Raw genomic sequence first — 22,407 nt, forward strand, 5'->3', positions numbered from 1 at the left:
GCCTACACATAGACTTCTAAACCTACTATTTTTGAAAAGACCCCTGCTTTTTTGTACAAATCTTTTTTTCTCTAAGAATGACCATGCTTGTCATTAAAACCCCCTTAGCTTGCAAGACTATTGACTGTTAACAAGTTTCAAAATCTGTTTTCCATCTCAAAAACTTAACATTGAAGGTTCTTTGCAACTCCGCCTTAGTCATCCTAATTTTCCTTAAAACCTCTGACGGAATAGAGGAAGATAAAATAGAAGGATGTGTAGAAAAGCCAACACAGTTAAAATTTCAAAATATTATCATGCCACACCTGAATGGAAACACTGTAACAGTCTCCTGAGTGTACTCCCTGATTATAATCACCAAAATCATTCTACTACTAAAGAATTCTCATAAAATGTCCCTCTAACGTGATTTTCCTCTTTGGGTTCTTTCAATAGGTGTCTCTTTTCAACTTCATGTGTAGATAATTCCTTACTCTAAAATTCACATTTCCATGCACAATGACAATGCTCGAAAATAAATGAATGAATTCCAAACTATTCCTGACCTGGTCTTGCCTCTTGTATTAAACCTCATTTCTAGCATATTACTTAATCACATTACACTCAGCCTAAGTGACATCATAAAGAGACACATATTAAAACTGTAGAACTTTTGTTATAGAATTCCATCTTCTGACAGTGCATCCCCACTGGATCACCATTTGTGGGCTCAGCCAGTCTCCAGGATCTAGCATCAATTTTCTCTTTGACAAGGAATATTTAAGCAATGTCAGACCAAATGTCTGGACTCAGAAACAAGTTACACTGTATCTCACCTGGTCGTGTTATAAATAAGGTTTTGACTTTACTCCCAGGAATTGCCCCTTGCCATATTCCCAGTTATTACTTGTTTAGTTTTCTTTTTAACTGAAATTTAACAGATACAGTACATATTTTAAACTGTTTTAATTCATTGAGTCGTTTTCATTTTCATGAGTACTATGAAAGGATTTCCATTGCCATTTGCAAAATCAAAACTTCCTTCCACTTACTGCAGTATTACTACTATGCTATGACTCAGAACGTGTTCCATTCATGAGGATTTCACAGGCCTGAAAGATTGAGCCCTCTTTAATAATTTATTCTGACACATTGGATTCAATTAAATAGTCATATCTAAATTCACAGTAACTAATCATAATGTATGCACTTGTATAATGTAATATTTGGCTGAAAGGTTTTTTCCATTAAATGTGATATATAAAAGTTGAAATGGCAGTTTCTACTTTATATTTCTAGTCTTATATTTCTAATATTTCATATTTTACTGTGATGTGAATATCTGAAAAATAATGAAGGGAGCTATAATAATTCTTTAAAAATTCCTCACCAGCAGACATAGTCATACTTCCTACAGTTTTGGTGTTCTGTTTGATGACAAAATCATTTCCAACTGTCTTCCCAGGTATTACAGAGTATTTTATTGCAACGATGTGTCCTCTCTGTTCCATATCACCACCTCTCAATGCACTTCTGTAAGGAGATTGTGGCAATACAGAAGTGCTTCGTGATTATTTTGTGGTTCTCTATGACTGCTTTTGAAACCCTCTTTTTCTCACTCCCTCTTTGTCCTGGCAGCCTTTCAGGTTGGAGAAAGATCCACTTGTTCAAAATTACCCATATAGCCATGCGTTGAATTAGTTATAGAGAAAGGATCTCTGTTAAAATCGAAGGGCTCCATGATAGCCACATTCTGGTCTCCCAGAGAGCTGCATAGAAAATGAAAGACACAGATTAGCCACGATTCTTTTAAAATAAAATTTATGAAATGCACATTCAACTATGCTTACCTAATATATTTCTATTATGGGCACCTAATTCTACTGAGTTGTTTTTTAGAATTTGAAATAAAAGTATTACAATATCTAAAATATAAACAACTCAGATTTCAAGTCACAGAATAACTATTTCGAGTGTACATACTATTTTCGAGTGTTTGTATCATTGGGTATGGAAAAGAATCAAGTCCTTTTTAAAGTATGTAAAATACTATACCTATAGGGAAGCTAATGTGAGTCCATTTTTAACCTATGTAAAAATCTATGATTTTTACAGCCAAATAATAGAGCTTTGAATAACAGAACTACTATAATTAACTCAGTTGCCAATGAAGGTAATTTTTCCAGGGCATCCATTCATAGTTTTAAATATTTCTAAATACTCTAGACTTTTGTCATTACTATACCATTATAGAAAAGAACACTTGCCTGGGCCTGAATCTTTTTGTTAATCCTCCATTTAAAAAACAATTAAAATTGTTTCTCTGATGGGTTTTAAGAAAATAGGAACATGTAACTAATATCGTGACAAGAACTTTTGGAGAAATTGGTGGCTTTTTATTTGCAAAATCAAAGCAAAATTACAACTCTTCTATGTCAACAAAAACCATTTCATTGTGTAGCTTAAATTGCTGTCTGAGTCTGAGCAGCGTCTGACCCAAAGGCCTTTATATTTATTCTTTCTGCTCTAAGAAAAAAAACACTACAGCAAAATATTTTACTTAAATTTAAAAGCAACAATCACCACATTTAGTAGATTCACCAGTTCTAGAAAAACTCATTTAATCTTGTTAACTATAAATTACACTATATATAGGATTATTTAGTAAGTCTTAGACTAATAAATTGATTTAATAAAAATGTCTTTATAAGGTAGGCAAATACATCTTTCCCTTTCTTAAATAGTTATTTTCTTTAATTGTCTTGAAAAACAAAATGAGGTATTTATAGAAGTAAAGGGAAATATAAAAGTACAAAAGTATACAGATGCTCCTTAATCTATGAAGGGGTTACATCCCAATAAACACATTGTGAGCAGAAAATATTGTAAGTCAGAAAAGGACTTAATACATCTAACCTATTAACATCGTAACTTATCCTAGCCTACCTTAAAAGTGTTCAGAACATTTACATTAGTGAGTGGTTGGGTAAAATCATCTAACACAAAGCTAATTTATTATAAAATAACATTGAATACTTTATGTAATTTATTACTGTACTGAAAGTGAATAACAGGATGATTGTGTGGATATTGGATGTATGGTTTCTACTAAATGCATACCACTTTTGCACCATTGTAAAGTCAAAAGACATCTAAGTCAAACTATCCTAAACCAGGCACTGTCTGTATTCTAAAAAGATTGTGATAATTTACATGAAAACTACCTAAGTCTTCAAGTCTTCTTTTTCTTCTTGCTATGTTGCCCAGGCTGGCCCTGAATTCTTGGGCTCAAGCGATCCTCCTGCCTGAGCCTCCCAAAGTGCTGGAATTACAGACATGAGCCACAGTGCTGGGCCTCAAGCCCTCAAAGAAAACAAACAAAACAAAACCTAGCAGGCCTTGATAAGATAAAGCCTTCTTCAGACTCTGCCAGCAAGACAAAGCTTGGTTGGTTTTAGCCTTACATTCCTCAGAAATGGAGCCGGAATGGATTAGGCAAGGGAGATCACAAAGTAAGAGTGTGCAGAGGGCAGAGCAGGAGCTTAGGACACTAGCGCTGTGCCTCCTGACATACCACAACTCCACCGCTAGACTCGCAATACTGCGGAAGAGACCTGGTGACCACAGAATTGGTGGAAACCCGGGACAGGTGAGGAGAGCTTTCCAGGGAGGCCTCAGCAGGAGCCAGGAAAGCAGGAATGCACTCCAGATATGGCAGAGAAGGTGGTGCTAAATGGAACAATACCATGGGCCTCTAGTGGGGAAATAAGCAAGCAGTTCAAAAAAAAGCAAGCAGTCCAGATTTCAAAAATAAATCTCTGCACACCAACTAAAAAGCATTTCTGTTAAGTGAATGCAAGAACGTTTCACTTCACCCCAAATATTTAGCATCTTGTGAAAATCTGTTGATCAAAGGTCATGATCAGAAAATAGCATGTAGTTTGGGTTCAGTATGTTCCTGAAAGAGAGAAAAGAGTCTGGCTCAAAGATTTGACCCTCAGAACTTTCCTGTTTCCTCTGATGTATGTGAATAGCAGGAAAAACAACAGTGGAAATAATTAGGTTGGTGGCAATTTTTCCATCTTTATGTTCTTAAAGGGCACATCAAATCTTTTTGATCATACTAGACTTAAAAATATATTATTATTTTCTAACCAAATTCAAGGGTCACTGATCCTCATTTAATCTTTAAAGGACATGCTTACCACCATGAGGCCTTGTCTTTACTGCAAAGAGATTTTATGAAAAAAGACTGCATGGGGAGATTAATATTACTCCCCTGACAATTTTGCTATACTGATTTCTACCACATTATGAAGTATATGTCTTCTGTGCAAGTTAGCTAGGTAGTAGAATTTCCCAGATATCAGATGGCAAATGAGTTCCCTTTGTTGCAAATTTTTACTAATTCACAAAATGTGCATTTCTGACAAAGGCTTTGGCCGAAATCAACCGGTGCAAACCTGCCACTGGCCCGAAAAGCCCTAGTGGTCATGCAATAAGATCCAGCTCTCTGTCACCAAGGACTCCGGTCTCTGCCCCTCCCCAGTACCACTCCCTCCCTCCTCAACAACCATTCTTCTTCCTGTCTGCCTAAGATATCCAGGTGCCTCATTCGACACGGATGGTCTAGTTTCTGTGCTTTAAGTTTATCCAACACTGGTCACAGGCTTATTCTGAGCCAGTTACTGCCCAAGGCACTAAGAGTCTCAAAGTAAGTAAGAAACCAGCTCTGCTCTCGAAGAACTTAGGATAAATTGAGGTAGTGAAACACTAACAGACGAGGGAAAGCTCTTCACAGGCAGGAAGGTGCCATGTAGCTCCAGAGCTTTTAGCTTCACCTAAGGACTCAAGGCTTCCTGGCAGGGATGACCCTTCAACTAGTCTTGACAGATGAAGGCAAGTTGTCTATTTAAGGAAAAGTGGGAAGGGCTTTTCGGCCTAGGTTATAGTATGAACGAAGTCTTCAAGGGTTATAGCACTGCAATGTATGCCTCCAAAATTCCCATGTTGAAGCCCTAATCCCAATGTGACTGTATTTGGAGATAGTGTTTTTAGGGGGTATGTATAAATTAGGTCATAAGGGTGGAGTCCTAATCCAATAGAATTGTAACTTTATAAGAAGAGACAGAGATCTACACCCCTTTATCATGTTAAGGCCATGGAAGAACACAGAAGAAAGGTCGCCATCTATAAGCCAGCAGGAGGGCCCTCACCAGAACTCCATTGTGCTGGCACTCCATTCTCAGACTTCTAGTCTCTGGAACTGTGAGAAAAGAAATTTCTGTTGTTTAAGTCACTTAGTCAATTGTATTTTGCTCTGGCAGCCCGTGAAGACTTAGATAAGTATCCTCCTGGATTTTGGGTTACTTTAAAAACTACACTTGTTAGACTTGTAAAGTTTGAGGCCTGCAGTGAGTAAAACAGTACTGGAGATTCAAGGAAGTAAGAGGGGAAAAGGAGGGAACAGGTAATAGAAACATACACTGCTCCCAACAGAAGCTTTGGATAAGGGGAAAAGAAAAGATTATTCCTAGGACTCTTGGAAGCATATTATGAATTTTGCATTTGCGGAGCCTGGGAGGTCAAGCCTGCAGTGAGCAGTGATCCTGCCACTGCACTTCAGCCCGGGCAACAGAAAGAGACCCTTTTACCCGTTCTTTTTCTTCATCTTTTTTTTTTTTTTTTTTGAGAGGGTGTCTCACTCTGTCGCCCAGGCTGGAGTGCGGAGTGCAGTGGTACAATCTCAGCTCACTGCAACCTCCACCTCACAGGCTCAAGGGATTCTCCTGTCTCAGCCTCCCAAGTAGCTGTGATTACAGGCATGTGCCACCACACCCAGCTAATTTTTGTATTTTTTAGTAGAGATGGGGTTTTGCCATGTTGGCCAGGCTGGTCTCAAACCCCTGACCTCAAGTGATCCACTGGCCTCGGCCTCCCAAAGTGCTGGGATTACAGACATGAGCCACTGCACTCAGCCCTCATCATTCTGCCTACTGTGTGCGGAGGGGTTAATTTTACTCCCTTTCGCTGGCTGCCCACATTCAGTGGAATTCTGATTCACTTCTACCTTAGCTCTAAAACACAAAGAAATGAGAATTTAGGAACAATTCTCTTGGCCTTCAACTTGTGACAGTACCGTTTCTACAGCCACTCCAAACGATGACTACAGAGAATAAAACTAATGCTGAAAAATCAAAATAATTGGCATTATTAGGGTAATACAAATACAACCACTTAAAAACTCCAATTTCTTGAAAAGAGAAATATGCATAGATGTATTAATGACAAAGTTTATGTAACCAGATTGATTATTAAAGACTGAGAAAAATACGGTAAAGGAAGTACAATTAATAAACAAAAGTCTTCTTGTTGCTATTTTGATTAATAAAAAAATAGTTATGAATATATCTTAACAATTATGAGATAACCACAAGCAGAATTAAACACCGGACGTCTGTGTTCTGAAGTAGTGAGAAGACAAAGTAAACAAACAGCCTACGGAAGAGAGGCCAAATGGTGAGGAAACAAGAAAGCAGACAACAGCCTGGGCACGGTGGCTCATGCTTGTAATCCCAGCACTTTGAGAGGCTGAGGTGGGTGGGTGAATAGATTGAGCTGAGTTCAAGCCTAGCTTCGGCACCATGGCAAAACCCTGTCTCTACAAAGAATACAAAAATTAGCTAGGCATGGTGGTGCCCACCTGTAGTCCCAGCAACTCAGGAGGCTGAGATGAAAGGATCGCTTGAGCCTGGGAGGTCAAGACTGCAGTGAGCAGTGATCCTGCCACTGCACTTCAGCCTGGGCAACAGAAAGAGACCCTGTCTCAAAAAAAAAAAAAAAAAAAAAAAAAAAAAGATATGTCAGGCCAACATAATTAATGAATATAGTTCATACTCTTCTGTTAAAAAGGTGAAATGGGCATGGTGGCTCACGCCTGTAATCCCAGCACTTTGGGAGGCCGAGTCGGGCAGATCATGAGGTCAGGAGTTCTAGACCAGCCTGACCAATATGGTGAAACCTCAAATCTACTAAAAATACAAAAATTAGCCAGGTGTGATTGTGTGCATCTATAGTCCCAGTTACTTGAGAGGCTGAGGCAGGAGAATCACTTGAACTCAGGAGGCAAAGGTTGCAGTGAGCTGAGATCACACCACTCCACTCCAGCCTGGGCAACAAAGCGAGACTCCATCTCAAAAAAAAAAAAAAAAAAGGTGAAATGTATCAGATTGAATGAAAATAATCCAATAATTTATTACTTTTAAGAAAGAGATTTAAATAACAATAAACAGATGGGACAATTTACACAAATGAGACTAAAAAGGGTTGTTATATATTGACAAAATTATATAATCAGTAAAAGAAATAATACTGAAATAGTTCAAAATATATATAATTATTAAGAACATAGGGAATATTTTAAACATATAACCTTACCATTTAGCGATCATCTATCATCTATGTATACTGTTAAACATAGCAACATTCTCTGTATCTAGATAGCTAGCTAGCTAGAGACAGAGATAGAGAGATAATTACACATGGCAAACATCTCTGTCTACATATCTATGTCTATACTGAGTTGACAAAAACAATTTTGAAGAATCTGATCAAGGTAGAACTAATATAGATAAAAATTTATCCTCTACTCATATCTCAAGAGAAAATAATCCATGGGTGTCTTGCATTTCTGCACATCTTGCAAACAGTCAATAGAAGCCTTTGTTCCAGAATGTCTTTTCTAGAATGTTTGTATAGACAATTACCTTGGAGTAAAGAGATAAAGTGTCCCTCTGGAGCAAAGAGCTGGTTTGCTTATAGTCCAGGAAGATGGAGAGAGTGTCTCCCTCCAAAGCAAAGGTCAGACATGCTTGCAGCCCAGCACAATGAAGATATCTCCTTCCAGGAAAAAAGGGAGGCACGCCTACTGCCTTTTATAAAAGAATCAGATGCCCTCAGTTTAGGATTCCTCTCTTGTAATGCATCCATTCTGTGTGGTGGTGTCATCTGGCCCTCTTCACCCATCCTGTGTGAATTGGGGCATGGGGAACCGACACAAAAATGATGATACTCTAGCTACTGCTATTACCGTGAATAATAAAATACACTGTCTCTGACAATGTATTGTTCGTCTTCCATACAACCATGAAAGCTAACTTGTTAAGTAGGGTAAAATCTCAATCTGTCATAGTTCTTGACATAACCAGTAACTTCCTTCATGTAAAATATGCAAGAAGCATGAATGAAAATTGGTATCAGACCCAAAACAGTAATCCAAAGAAACTGAAATCATACACCGTATTAACTGACAACAATTGAATGTAAAATATAAATTTTTCTGTTACTGGAAATAAGACTTCAGCACTTGAGAATGAAAACAAACCTTTTAAAGTGACTATTGGACTAAGGAAGAGATAAAAATAAACAAAAACATCAAAGCAGAATTGGTGCATAAAAGTGAATTCATAAGTACAAATATTTTTCTACATGTTTTAAAGAATGCAAACACACTAAATTTTAGAAAAAGAAAATAAGACCAACTTGGATTAAAAGAAGAATTAGATGACAAAATTAGTTAATAAGAAATTTTAAAAATTACCAAGTATTTTAAAAAGTAGAATAAAAGCAAATGTCTAATAACATTATTAACAAATATGAAATAAGATATGTGATAAACACAATTAACAATGCTTTTAGAGATAGATAAAATGACAAATTATTCCAAGGATATCAATTTTTTAAAAATGCCTTCTCATTTCAAAATGATTTTTTATATAGTGCTAAGCTCTATTTCAAAGATTTCATTTATGATTTTAAACATTTATATTAATCAAGTAGGATTTATTTCAGGAATGTAGAAAGAATCAATATTATATAGTTTATTAGTATAACACCTTAAATTATTAGGTTAATTAAGAAAACATGATCATAATTTTTGAAATAAAGCCATCAGATAAAATTCGACAGTCACAATTTTGGGAAATACCAGTGGGTACAGAATTAACATGATTAAATTATTATTAATAATCAGTTATTAATAATTAAAGCATTTATTATTGATAATCAAAGTATTTATTCATAATTAATCAACACGATTTTTAAAATTCCTAATGATAAAACCCATGAGACACTACCATTAAGTCTAGAAAAAGCAGTAATAGCATTTAACCTTTTTTTTGTTGTTTTTTTTGAGATGGGTTCTCACTCTTTCACCCAAGCTGGAGTGTAGTGGCACGATCTCGGCTCAACGCAACCTCTGCCTCCTGGGTTCAAGCAATTCTCCTGCCTCAGCCTCCCAAGTAGCTGGGATTACAGGCATGCGCCACACTAATTTTTGCATTTTTAGTTGAGATAGGGTTTCACCATATTGGCCAGGCTGGTCTCGATCTCCTGACCTCAAGTGATCCACCCACCTCAGCCTCCCAAAGTGATAGGATTACAGGCATAAGCCACCATACCCAGCCTCTAACATTCTTACTAGAAAGTTTTAGTCAATGTTTTAAGACATACAGAACTAACAGATATAAATATAAGATAAAAATAGTAACTCATTTAGAGAAAATGCAAAATGTCATCCTGTGGAAAATGCATACAATTATTTTATTTTTTATGAGAGGAAAATACAAAAGCAGTAGCGTACTCATATGCAGATACTATAGCAAATGTGAAAAATAATGTAAAAAACTCTTAGGGGTTTTATAATTTTGAAATAAATATAATTTTGAAATTTTGTCCACTGATTTCCTTTAATATGGAAAATTTTAAATTAAAATTTAATGTCAATATTTGTCACACTTGATAAATGACACCAGATTATGGAAGTCATCATCAAATCAGTTAAGTAATTCATGTATAGCATTCATACTTGTACTGTTTGTACAAACACCTATAACCCCTTAACAATAACTTCTACTATAAATAAGTAGGCTAACATTGTTTACTCTCCTCCAAACAGTGCTTTAGGAGCCAATGAAAACCCACAAAATACAACATTCCAAGGATAAATTTTTATAAAAACACATTAAATATGAATAAAATTACAAATATGTTGGAGAGATACAAAATACTTAGATGAGAAGACTCAGTATGTTATTATTAATTAACATAGAATTAATTTGTAGTTTCATGCCATTTAAATGAAATCAAATGTCATTTGTGGTAATTTAACAACATAATACTAAACTTTTCCTGGAAGAATAATCAGGTGAGAATTACAAAATTTTTTTAAAAACGTATCAGTAAGAGGAAGTAAGTGAAAGTCTTCTCAGACAGTAAATGTATCATGAAGCTGTAACAATTAAAATAGCTTGGAAGTGATGCAAATACAGAAAGACTGATCCATGACAGAAAAAGATGTCCCAAAATATAGAGTCTTTAATACATAACCACATCACAAATCAATGACTAAAGGGAGAAATATTCACTGACTCTCCTTGGGACTCTATGCTAGTAATTAACGGTGGGGTTGGAGGCAGAATTGACATTAAATCTTCCCTTCACATCTTTCATTATTAATAATCTGAGATTGACATGTAGTGTGTGTAAGAATGAAACCTTTGCCAGAGTTTTTTTGGCACAGCATAACTTAGCTTATATGAACTGATAATCACCTCCCAATAAGATTTTCAAGTGAAATTTAACTTAATTCATAATATAAAAGTACAGATTTCAAATATATTTATTTTAGATAGGTAACAAAGGGCTTCAGTGTCTTATGGAACTAGGGTGCAAAATCCTGTGCTGCCAGTAGGTGTCATCATCAACATTATGCAGTGCACGCCGAATGCCTCTCTTAAGGCCTGGCAAATGCTTGTACTTAAGACATTATGAGTTGGATGCCAAAGAAATGAAAAGAAATAAGACAACCGTTCCCATTTGCTACGAGTTGACTCCAAGTAATAATAATTGTTTTAAAGTTAGGCCAGGTGCAGTGGCTCACGCTGTAATCCCAGCACTGTGGGAGGCCGAGGCAGGTGGATCATTTGAGGTTAGGAGTTTGCGACCAGTCTGATCAACATGGTGAAACCCCGTCTCTACTAAAAATACAAAAACATTAGCCGAGCGTGATGGCGCATGCCTGTAGTCCCAGCTACTCGGGAGGCTGAGGCAGAAGACTGGTTTGAACCCAGGCGGCAGGGGTTGCAGTGAGCCGAGATTGCACCACTGCACTCCAGCCTTGGCGACAGAGCAAGACTGCATCTCAAAAAAGTAAATAAATAAATAAAAATAAATAAAATAAAGTTTCCTTCCTGTTTTCTCAGACATATAATTTTGAAATTTTGTCCATTGATTTCCTTTAATATGGAAAATTTTTAATTAAAATTTAATGCCAATATTTGTCACACTTAATAAATGACACAACATTATGGAAACCATCATCAAATAAGTTAAGTAATTCATGCATAGCATTCATACTTGTACTATTTGTACAAACACATACAACCCCTTAACAATAACTTCTATTATAAATTAGTAGGCTAACATTGTTTACTCTCCTCCAAACAGTGCTTTAAGAGCCAATGAAAACCCACCAAAAGATGGCGCATACTTGTCCTCCAGCCTTATTTGCTCCAAACATGTCCACACCTGTGCCAAAGGCTTGTCAAGTTGCCAGTCTGGGTCTGTTATAGCAAATAAAAAGCAATAATGGTAAAACAAAAATGAAAAATTAACAGCGTGAATGTGTCTATAATAAACAGCTGTGAGAGTGGGGCGTGGAGGCACGAGCCTGTAATCTCAGTTACTCAGGAGGCCTGAGGCAGGAGAATAGCTTGAACCTGGGAGGCAAAGGTTGCAGTGAGCCGAGATCCGAGATCGCACCACTGCACTCCAGCCTCGGTGACAGAGCAAGACTGCATCTCAAAAAAAAAAAAAAAAAAAAAAAAGAAAAGAAAGTACACTCTACCTGTAGGCATATTTCAGGATATGGATATGCCCTTTTAGTTTACAAAATCAGATATAGCCCTTGGAAACACTTCCTGAAGACCACCACCTTACACCAATTAATATCAACCATTTCTCTCTGAAAGCAAAATAGCCAAGAAGGTTTTCCTTCTCAAATACATGCTTTTCTTTTAACTTGATGTGTTTGTCTGAGGGCCTATTGGTGTTCTGTGGTGATAGATGCCACAAAACATTTGTTTTTTGGACTAATTGGATGACTTTGGTTCCCAGAGCTGTCAGCTAGATAATTTTTACAAGTGGTATGTTCAAGTGAAAGAAAATTTCTAAAATTAAAGATAAGTTCTACAGAACAGAAAAACTAGACAAGCCTTAAAGGTCTAAAGAGTTTGTTCTAAACTGTGAGCACCTCCTAATGGCTGGTTCAAAGAGCGGGATTCCACCATACCCTCTTTAAGATTAGACATTTAAACAAAGCATAGAAAAAGTCAACAGCTCATAACTGAATATTTCTTGTTTCTTCCTTCCCTCTACTCCCTCCTTACCTTTTCTTTCCTTGCTTATTTTTAAGACATTGTAAGCTGACTCAAAATAAATAGACCTTTTAAAAACTGCATCAAGCAAAGAGAACTAAGAAATTATATTAGCTAAGGGTTTCAAATCAAAGGAGGACAAATATGAAAAATGTTTAGTGAAGAAGATTGTGGTCAAAAGCAAGTATTTCTAAATGATAACAGAAGTTAAGAAAATAATAGCTAGGGATACAAAATATTTTTATGTTCAAAACTTTGCATAAAGATTTAAGAATTTTATTTCTGGAAAAAATATTAAGATATTGGTTATTTAAACACGTGTGGGGGCACATATGTATTTTATTACCTAGATGGTAAAGATGATTAAACCCAGATTTTTAAAATATTAGCTTTTAAAAACTAAAAAACAGCAAATATATTATTTTGCCTTTGGTAATAATCCAATTATGCTCTATTGATTACGGGAGATGCTGTCAGTAATCCAAACTGCAGGACTTAGAGGGTGCAAAGGGATCTCTCAGAGGTTTGCAACGTGCAAGGAACTGGATTGACTTTGTGATTCTTAAACATAAACAAACAAAAATATGTTCTACCAGGGAACATCTTTTAGTCAGCATCTAGGATCTTTTGAACCAAACGAAGGATTTTTTGTTTATTGAGATCCTAGGATGTTGCTTTTCTTCAAGGAGAAGATACATGACCTTAACATCTCTTCACTGCTAGCGTTTGCTGGACACACAGAGTTTAAGAATCTCATTGGAGCCTTCATGTGTCCATGCTCCTGCTCACTTTAGTGCTCCTTCCCTTCCACACGGTTGGTGGCCCCATCATTTTTTCTCATGCGCTCTGTAGTCTATGCCACAGCTGCCCTAAAGCCAGCTTGTCCTCCGTATGGCTAAGGGTAAAAGAAAAAGATAGGCAGTATTGGTCTTGTACTTTTTTGTTATTCTCAGGTAAGTTCTCCAATTTGGACACAATCTTTAAAACGTTTCCTCTTTTTAAGGGGAGGTATTTGCTATGTAAGTAAAAGTAGGTTTTTTCCTCTGGTTCATTTACAAATGTGTTACTAGTAGGTGGTAAACCTAACCAATTTTACTGTAAGGCAAAACTGGATATTCTAAGCAGTACAGATGCATTTAATAAGACTAAGTATTTGGATGTAACTTCGGGTGAAATGATAACTGATTTCTATGCAGCTGTTCAATGGACCCTAATATCCTAATCTATTGAATGAATCCTAGTATTTCAACTCCAAGCTTGAGAGCATCATGTGAATAAAATCTTCACAAATACCTATAAGGTGAAGTGATGATACACCGCTGAATAGCAAGATAACATTCAACCTCATAAGACTTCAAATGAATAACAGAAGATTTATACTAAATGAGAGTGAAGAGCAATTAAATATTAAATTGCGATTTTCAACAGGAAGAGTGTTAGCGGGGAAAGCAGCAATGACCGTCCCTAAGAGGAACATGTCACAATATTTGGGATAAAGTACAATAAAAGCACTTGTTGATCAACTTATATTTATAAAGTACACCTCCCAAATGAAAGATGTTATTTCTAGGACATGTTAGCAAATGCATTATGACAACAACAACAACAACAAAATTGAAGATAATTCTACTAAATACTTTAGTTACTGAAGTGTTTCTATCCCATCTACTATAAATAGTAGGGTTGGACTACCAATATTATAAATTTATATTTCTTATTATCTATTGAACACATAAAGTTTTTCATATTATGGAAATGGCTACTTCACTCTGGATGATTCCATTAGTGTGAATGGAGTGAACACATTAGGGTGAAGGTACCTCCATGGACTGCTTCCACATAAAACCTTGGAAATCTGATTTCATCTGTTTTTTTGTTTTTTTTTTTTGTTTTGTTTTTTTGAGATGGAGTCTTGTGGAGTGCAGTGGTGTGATCTCGATTCACTGCAACCTCTGCCTCTTGGGTTCAAGTGATTCTCATGCCTCAGCCTCCCGAGTAGCTGGCATTACAGCACGCACCACTACACCCAGCTAGTTTTTGTATTTTTAGTAGAGACGGGGTTTCACCATGTTGGCCAGGATGGTCTTGATCTCCTGACCTCGTGATCCACCCATCTCAGCCTCCCAAAGTGCTGGGATTACAGGCATGAGCCACCGCGCCCAGCCCATTTAACTGTTATTATGTTATGCTGAGGATAAAGCATTTAGAAGTTTTTTTTTAAGGTGAAAACTATAGGTGCCAAAACAAGTAATTTGGGGTGAAGTAATCGGTGGAGACGACACTATTTCTCACAGGACATGAAGCACGGGAGGCCCATCATTAACTTTTGTGACTCCCATGTCACAAAAAGAGTCCTAAACCGAAAGCCTCTGATGAAAGTGATGTGTATCTCTCGTCCTTGGGAAGAGGTAGATGACCAACTCAGACAAAAGAAAAGTGTCAGTCATCATCCAGAAAACCACTTAGGGCTCCTGCTTCCCTTTTTATCAAGGAATAAATCACAGGTGACATCTTGTCACAGATAAGTAAGGCCATGCCCCCAGCGGAGCACAGTGTGACTTGAGCCAGTCTCACCTGGGGAGGTTCTTTAAACACCTTTACAGGGCAGGAACAAGTCCCAGGGTGCAGATGGGAATGAGGTATCTGGTGTAAGTGAGGGAATAACAACCCGTTTCCTCAGAATGGGAGAAGGCAGTGGTTAGAAGAAGTTTGGAGGAGAAGGTTCCTGGGAAGAAGCCTTAGGGACAATCTGTGACCTCTTGCTTCAAGCAAAAACGAGGCAGGGTAGGGTGCCTCATTAAAACCTGGTAGGACTAAACGACATTCTGCATACTAAATAATCTCTTCCTCAAGAAAGCCTCAAACATGAGAAAAAAACAAACACTGCAAAAAAAAAAAAAAAAGAGAGAGAGAAGAAACACAGATAAAGCAGAAGCAGAAGAAAACTTTGAACAATATGTAGAGCTTGGAGAAGCTCTTACATTTATGAAATGAGAGCAAAGTTCTATAAAAAATAAATCAGAGAACACTAAAACCTCTTGGAAATCAAAAATATTATCATCTCAACAGAAAGGTAGGAAAAAAAGGTAAAGAAACTCCAATTTTTTTTTTTTAAATTTTAGAGAAAAAGGGAAAGAGAGGGAGAAAGGAAGAGAAGACGGGAAAGAGGGAGGAAGAGAGAAGAGAAAATGAGAGAGAACAAAAAATTAACAATCAATACTCTGGAAAGTTCTGCATCCAAAAAAAACAGGGGTTCATAAAAAGAGGTAATAAATTAAGACAGTCAACTTACATCTTCTTCAGTTAAAGCTTATACTATCCACTTATTTTCAGTCAAATCGTGCTTATTTTTGACTGGAAAAGACTGTAAAGTACAAAAACCATTTTACATCATCTCCATCTTTACAAAAACAACTTGAGAAGAAGTATAAATAGGTATTTCACATGTGTTGAAGCAGCAATTTTAGAACGGAGGATAACCCCACACATCCCCAGCAAGCATCTCATGAGAAGCTGCTCTCCCTCATCAAGAACTGTGCAAATCTAGGGCTAGGACAGGGTGAACTGGCCTGGATGAGCTGTTACATATCAGGTGCTCCCTTTGTGTGGAGCCTCCTATCAGTTCTGGATACCAAAAGGCTTGTCCCCACCCTCCCGTCCAAACCCCATGTCCTATTTCCTCTGTGACTCACTCCTAAATCTGGGCAAATATTTGTTGAGCAATTGCTATGATTATGACCTTCCCCAGATCCTATCATTTGACCATATAGTCCACACTGTATCCACATCATGAGCCCCTTCTGCTGAGACAGCACAAACCTCAAGCGCTTTAGTCCTTCCTGATGTCCACTTGTGACCTTTATCCCTGTTTCTCACCTCCTTTCCCTCACGGCACTGACCGGCAGGCTGCTCAAAGCCCTCTTCCCTCAATTTGAGACAGCCTGTGTCCTCGCCTGCAAGAGCTGGAAATTTCACATGGCTTGGATAAATTAGTCTTGGAATGCAAATGCACTTTTATTATTGGCTCTAGTAAATACTTTCGAAACGAGACTATCCCCATCCCTTGCAGACGTGTCTTTGAAAAACCTTTCTCAAGGAGGAGTCAAAATAATAGACTCCCAGAAAGATCATGCTTATCTGTGATAATCACTCAGCTCTTTCTAGTTACTATGTAAAAAATGGGTCAGAGTGACATACATTGTAAATTCTGTAATAAATAGGAATATCGCTGATATTTTACATTCCCTGTTTACAAGGAAACTCAGACCATATCTGCCCAGCTGGTACTGGAATATAAGAATGGGTAAGCATAATCTATGAATGTTTATGATGCATTTAACAATATAATTTTATCAAATATCTGTGAATGTTGCCTTTGTAATGGGAAAGATAACTGTTATTTTAAAAATTTACGAATAAGTGGGAAAAAGGAGAAAAATTTAATAAGCACTTAGTGGCTTGTTGATTATACCACATCATTAAAATGTAACTTAACATTAGACACCAATCATTCCTCTTATAGTTGAATCCACAGCCTTAAAGAATAACATGTACTTATGTAGAACCTCTCTCTCTATGAAGAACTAAGTAGATCTTACTGACATTGTTTTCTTAGTCCTCTCAGCATTCTTATGAGAATAGTGGCATTATTTCTGCTCTATGGATTAGAAAACATTTAAAGAAATTAAGTGTCACACGTAAGATTATTCAGCCAGCCATAGACCTGGGAAGAGAAAACTGGTCTCCTGAACCCAAGCCAATACTGTATCCACTGCATCAATTTTCATTGGAGGAAAGGGCACAATCAAATATAAGTTCAGATGGTAAATATGTTTTACTATCCTCTAAATACTGACAGTTGTGTTTCAGAACTTTCCTGAAGACAGATCTTTGCTTTTAAAAGGATATGAAGGCAAAAGTTTGGCACCACTAAGAGTTACCAAAGTCTTCAGCATGATTTGTTTTATTTTCTCAAAATTTGTTTATCTTGTGAAATAGGCTTTCTGTCTTTTAAGTGATCCAAAGTGCTGGTATTACCCTGTAAGTATCCATGCTTCTGGTGCAGAAGGTAGATTTCTTGGATATCGTGCAAATCTTATTTTCTCAAATATAGCTGATCTTTAAACAAGACTCATGAAATCAACTATGCAAGTATGCAAACCCGACTCTGCAACTATGCAACTATGCAAACCCGACTCTGGAAGCACACAGGCAAAAAGCAGTTCAAGAAACCGTAAGAGTCAGGTTAGCAAAAGAAAGGTCCTAAGCAAAATGCAGTTTTAGTCCTGATCTCAGTGTTTTCAATTTATGAGGTAATTCAAATATGAATTCATTCTCCTATACCAAATCAATACATTAATACTGATTATATTGTTTCCTGTGAGTACTTTCTTATGTCTAGACTTGTTTTTCTGAACATTACAGAGCCACCAAATTTTTCTCTTTTACCAGTCTGTAGATTATGTACCTAGCAATTACTTTTTACATTAGAGATTTTGTGTTGTTTTGTAAAATTTGAACCTCCCAAATAAAATTTTGATTGAAAGCACATTTTTTAATTGCAGACAGCAACTGGGAGAGGTGAAAGGGTGTTCACTCAGATTCTTAAGTAACTGTGCTCTTAACCCTCTGTGGAAATCAGCAGACCTAATACACTATAGATAAAATGCTAAGGCCCTACTGTGCTCTATTGTGTTCCTATCAGACTTTTTAAAGAAATACTGTAATTACCTGCATTTTTGAGATAAGAAAAAAGAGCCTTAGAAATGTCAAGAAATTTACTCAAGGTCATAGAGCTAGGTCTACTCGAATTTATAGCCGTATCTGTTTATTATACTATACCCCTCTACCTTCCAGAGTCAGAATGGGATTCTTTTTCTTTCTGTTGTTTGTTTGTTTGGTGGGGTTCCTTGTAATTCAGGGACTGCTTATGAATTACTCACTTCTGTTGAGTTGCTCATCTGGCAACTTTATAACTTACTTCAAGTTACTTTTTTGGTAATATTTTCCATGAAGATGTTGATTTTAATTTTCAAATACTGAAAAACAATAGGTAAATAATATCTTCAAACAAGAGCAGATTTTTTTTTAAGTAGCCAGGTTTTTTGCTAATATTGGATCAGATCACTACTTCTCCGAGCAACCGATGAACGGCTAGCTTGTGTTTAGCAGCCAGGTTGTATCAAAGATATGGATCTTTAAATACCAAAATCACAATAAATAAGACAAGATGATCACACTAAGAAAAGCATATGAAAACTGAGAGCAGTGAAAATAAATGTCCTCAATTTCACACATACTTTGAAGAAAAAACTTGAGAAAAATAGTAGACAAATTCCTAGCATCATTATATTTTCTTCTTTAAAAAGAAAAATCTCCCTCTCATCCCATATAGTTGAATTTTTCAATGTTAAAGGGACTTACCAGAATAAGATAAAGAGCATAGGTAAGAGTGGGAGTAAGGGAACCTGGGTCCCATTCTGCATTCCCTACTTGCCCGCTGGTGGCCTTGTGTACCTTTTTAAGTCTCAGGGTGTCCCATCTGTAAAATGAGGGGGTTGCAAAGACCACCTTTAATGTTTCGTTTAGAACATTCTATGACTCTATGAAAGGGATATTACCCGGGGAAAATCAGCTTTAATGTACACCAAAGCTAATTATGGAGAAAATGTAATTTGAGGGGTACTTTCTAACAGAGAGGGACAATCCTAGTTTGCTCTGAAGACGGGGAGAGGAGGAAGAGTGGAGAAGGGCGTCTTCATTCAACATTTGGGAAGGACACTGCACTAGGTGTCAGAGACAAAGACAAGTGTGGAGCCTGTCTTTGAGGTGTATATCTATAGGGGATAGGGAAGGGGAGGTGGGGGAGAGGAGGCTCCAGATTAGACTACTACTGTTGAGCATTTATGTCCAAAGGAAGAACCCTTGTACACAAACACCCACATGGTGAATTTGTACATTTAGCATCTCCTGTCTGACAAAACACACCAGAACAAAAATTATTACAATTTTCGAAATGAATGCTTAGAAAAAAACATCATGACCTCTACATACATATAAAAACTACACATATATAAAAATGAATGCTTAGAAATGAATCATCGCGACCTCTACATACATATAAAACCTGGCCACGTGTTCAGAGTACATCATTTAATCAGTCTTTCCATAATGCTCTGCAGACCTCTTGTAGTAAACAGGCATCACTCCATAGGTCAGAAATGAAGGATTAGGTTGATTTTTGATGTGTGAACGCAGTCATGTTTTATATTATTATATATTTGTTTCTTGTCTCCAACCATCCAACACCTAATACCTCCTGGTTGCTTCTCTGGGTCACTGACAATCCCCTACATCCCTGGAGTTCTATAGGCTGATGGAAAACCAGTCTTCAGACAAGTAATGCTTTGAGCAGGGGCTAAAAATCTGTGAGTTTGGTTATCCCTTGCCCAGGACAATGAATGGCCCCATTAGCTAATCTTAGGTATGGTATTACTGAGGTAAAGCTGTGTTTGGATATCATAGTCAACACTAGATCTACCTTCATTAACATCAAATGGATGCACAAAGTCTCCAACAGCATGATTTTAGACTAGACTATTCCTTCTTGTAATCAGAGGCCTATTATTATTAGCAAAATTTGGCTGACCAGGCGATCAACTTAAAATGAGGCAAGATTCTAAAATAATTCACAACCACTGAGGAGTGAGAGGCATGCAAATTGAACTTTTAAAAAATGCTGCAAGTGCTTACCTAAAGGATCAAAAATTGTTGGAATCAGAGAATTCCTTGACTGACAGCCATTCCAAAGGAGATTTTGAAATCATAAGCATTTAATTTATAAGGGACATGATGTTTAAAGCTTCAAGTAAATACTACCAACAAGAAAGAGTTACTCATGCTGAAATTTGTTCTACCTTTAAATTAATCACAATGGTAATAAACATCAATGGGTACTGCTAGGAGTGATGAGGATGCAATCAAAACCCCAGAGGGTCGAAGCTTAAATCTTAGCCATGGAGATAAGATCTCTACATCTCGCATTGGAATACAACAAACATATCCCCATATCTCAACTGAATTTTTACTATTATTTTGCATGACTCCCAGAAAGCATAATTTATAAACACTCTCTTGCAAAGGTAACTTTTAGGATGATTAGCAATAGTATGACAATAATATCTAGCAAAAAAAGAAGAGAAAGGGTAAGAACAAGCAGTTCTGATTACTATATTAGCTAAGTGTTTCATCTCATCTTTTAAATTTAATTAACATAACCTTTCTTATTCTTTTGAGAAGAAAGAAAATCCAGGAAAAATTTTGTTGCATAAAAAACTTACAATATTATGTTTTAATTAAAATTGAATAAGCCTCCCTATGAATATTAAATTTTTAAAAGCCTAGCCAGCAATAGTATATTATTAAAAGCTGCATCAGTTATGTCAAGAAATTAGTAGCTGATTTTTAAAGGTTCATCATCAAATTCTTAAATGATCGATATCTTGAAACTCAAATAATGTTAATACTTGTCACCCAAAGCAGAAAAACAAGCAATAAAGACAGAAAATATTCATCAACTGCAATGAACTTCACCGACCTCCCAAGTGTTGAAAAGCTTAGATAAAACGGGTATTTCTATTTACTTGTAAACCTTTTTTTTTTTTTTTTAAAACGTTCCGGACAATTTATTACCTCACCAGAATTAGAAAAAACAAACAAAAAACCCCCACAAAAACTGCTCCCCATCCCCCGCTCCATTCCACAAATGCTTGTGACTCAAACTTGTAAAGTCTCACTGTGTTGCACTCCAAGTTCATGCCTTAAAGGAAGCCAGCAGAAACCCTTTACACAGTGAGAATTCTGTATCAGTCATTTTATCTTTTAGATAATCCTGTTTTCACGAGTTCCGGCTTTTAGTTTCTCTCTTTTTTTTTTAATTGCTGTTGGGGGTGGTAGGAGGGGATAAAAGTACCCTGAAACTGTTGGCCCCAAATGTGAACAGTACCACTAATGGGTAGTTAACAGAAAACGCGAAATTTCAAATAAAATAACAAACATGCACTCTCAAACTCCCAGAGGGGACAAAAGAAAACAACCCAAGAACACAAAAACTTGGGCTGTTCCAGCACATCCGCAAGGGTGGGAGCTGGAGGTGCGAGCTCCAGAGAGAAGCCGCGGCCTCCGCCCTCCCCCGCCCGCAGGTGGCTCCGCGCGAGCGCCTCAGACAACAATAGCTAGGATGAGCTTGGCCTGCGTCCTTAGTTTGCTGTGTCTGCCCCTGCCAGGAAAGATTACCCATCTTTAAGAACGACAAAATAAAGAAGCGTGCGTTAGGCTCCCAAGGATGCACCCCCCCCCACCCCCGCTCACCATTCCTCATCTCCATTAGATTCCCCACCGCGGACCAAAGATGAACCTGCTACCAATCAAGTTCCTGCCCAAGTTATTTTATTTCCCGCAGCCCCTCCACCTGCCGGGGTGGTGCTCGGCGCACCCCAGGCTTCCCTCCGGCGACCCCCCGCGGGCTGCAGCAAAATACGGGGCGCTTCGGCGGGGCGGGGGCGGGCGGCTGCCGCGGATCCGGCCGGCTACAGCCGCAGCTTGGTGGCCTCCGATTGGCCACGACGCGGGCGGGGAAGCTCGGCGGAGGAGGGAGGCGGGGGCGAGGGCGGCGGCGGCGGCGGGAGGGATAGGAGAGGGGAGCGGGCCGCGCAGCCAGGCAGCGCGTGCGGCGAGCGCGGGGAGAGCGGCGGCGGCTCGCCCAGGTCGCGCAGCGGAGGCCGAGAGGGGTGCGCGGTCGGCGACGGAGGGCGGCGCGCGCGAGTGAGCGGCGCAGGGCGAGGACCGGCGGGCGGGTGCCGGTGCGCTGGCAGCAGGGGCGGCTGGGGGGGCAGCTGCGCGGGACGGAGCCGCGGCGGGAGCGGCCGCGCCGACCCTTCGCCTCACCCCCTTGCGGCCAAGGCCGGAGAACAGTCTCCAACTCGCCGGGGCACCG

General features: G+C 38.1%; 1 long non-coding RNA gene across 1 annotated transcript; it reads right to left on the reverse strand.

Annotated features, from left to right (window-relative positions):
* Window positions 1–1,437: 1,437 nt before the first annotated feature.
* LOC140709000 (uncharacterized) lies at window positions 1,438–21,732 on the reverse strand. The gene is made up of 4 exons (XR_012089314.1): window positions 11,511–21,732; window positions 7,746–8,005; window positions 6,683–6,800; window positions 1,438–1,748 (listed from the first exon to the last, which is right to left on the reverse strand). It is a non-coding gene; the product is annotated as an uncharacterized lncRNA (long non-coding RNA).
* Between the last annotated feature and the right edge of the window lie 675 nt (window positions 21,733–22,407).

Source organism: Chlorocebus sabaeus, chromosome 18 (assembly GCF_047675955.1).
Source record: "Chlorocebus sabaeus isolate Y175 chromosome 18, mChlSab1.0.hap1, whole genome shotgun sequence".
Lineage (NCBI taxonomy): Eukaryota > Metazoa > Chordata > Mammalia > Primates > Cercopithecidae > Chlorocebus > Chlorocebus sabaeus.